General features: G+C 45.4%; 1 pseudogene; it reads left to right on the top strand.

Annotated features, from left to right (window-relative positions):
• Positions 1–1035: 1035 nt before the first annotated feature.
• Positions 1036–1161, top strand: LOC116097665 (annotated as a pseudogene).
• The last annotated feature ends 486 nt before the right edge of the window (positions 1162–1647 follow it).

The raw sequence follows: 1647 nt of genomic DNA, 5'->3' as shown, positions 1-1647 counted from the left end.
TTGGTGAAGATCTTTTTCCCAATTTGTTGATTGCAGTTTGGTCCTATTGACAGTGTCTTTTGCCTTACAGAAGCTTTGCAACTTTATGAGGTCCCATTTGTCAATTCTTGACCTTAGAGCATAATTCTCAACAATAAAGGAAGCTCTGGTGGAACCACCATCCCAGACCTTCAGCTGTGCTACAGAGCAATTGTGATAAAAACTGTATGGTATTGGTATAGTGACAGGCAGGTAGACCAATGGAATAGAATTGAAGACCCAGAAATGAACCCACAAACCTATGGCCACTTGATCTTTGACAAAGGTGCTAAAACCATCCAGTGGAAAAAAGACAGAATTTTCAACAAATGGTGCTAGCTCAACTGGTGGTTAGCATATAGAAGAATGCAAATCGATCCATTCCTATCTCCTTGTACAAAGCTCAAGTCCAAGTGGATGCACTTGTGGATCAGGGACCTCCACATAAAACCAAATACACTGAAACTAATAGAAAAGTGGGAAGAGCCTCAAGCATATAGGCACAGGGGAAATTTTCCTGAACAGAACACCAATAGCTTATGCTCTAAGATCAAGAGTAGCTTGTTCTTAAGTGAAGGAAGTGAGCTTGCCTTGCATCTGGGTAGAGAATTCCTCCTGAGCCTTGTTCATGAAATGTAGGGCCAAATTAGAGTTTCTACTACACAAACAGCCCCAGGAAAATCTTTGCTTCTCTCCAGAACTTCACAAACCAGGCCTTCATCTACTGTGTCGTTCTTGGCATTATCTCATAAGTTCCCACAACAGTCCATTAAGTTCTGAGTACTCAGTGTCTTTTCTAGTCCAGAGTTCAAATACTACTACAGTCCTCCCCAAGACACATACATGGTCAGGTCTGTCACAGTAATACCCCATGACCTGGTACCAATTTCTATTCTGTTAGAGTTTCTACTGCTATGATAAAACAACAACAACAACAACAACAAAGCAAAAGTAACTTGGGCCGGAAAAGGTTTATTTTAGTTTATATTATCACATCACAGCCCATTAGTGAAGAGTCTGCAATGGGCAAAGAGATACCTCGTTCCTGGTGTTGTTCTTTAATCAGTCAGGAGCAGTCCTTTGTTCATCCCAGCTTGATGCCTGGCTTGCTGGCCAAAGTTGTATTATGCCTAGGACACATAAAACTCAGCTCAACTCGAATCAAATCCAGACAGCACAGCACGGGAGAAGGAACACAGATAGAGACCTGCATTCTGTCATGCCACACAGCGTGAGCGGGGAAGATGCCCTCAGACCTGCCCTCCAGCACACAGCACAGGTGGCCATAGATACATAGAGCTCTGTCTAATGCCGCACGATGCAGCAAGGGAGGACAGACAGACAGAGACTTCCCAACCACTGTGCCACCCACAGACCCGCTCTCCAGAGTGTGATACAGGTGGAACCACAGACATTGCTTGCCGCCATGCCATGCGCTGATGGAGGATAGCTGCATGCCTAGCCTGCAGCAAGAGCCACCACAATGTGCAAGTATGTGGAGAATAGATGGGAGAGAAAGAGAAGTGGAACAGCTTGAGCACTGTGAAGAGAGATGGAGCCGGAAACTTGAGGGTGGAAGGGAGTAGCCAGTTGTGAGCCCTGCTACCCGGGGCCATAGTGAGGTCCTAG

The sequence above is a fragment of the Mastomys coucha genome, unplaced genomic scaffold (assembly GCF_008632895.1).
Source record: "Mastomys coucha isolate ucsf_1 unplaced genomic scaffold, UCSF_Mcou_1 pScaffold19, whole genome shotgun sequence".
In the NCBI taxonomy this organism is placed as follows: Eukaryota; Metazoa; Chordata; class Mammalia; order Rodentia; family Muridae; genus Mastomys; species Mastomys coucha.
This window is presented reverse-complemented; position numbering and strand designations above follow the sequence as displayed.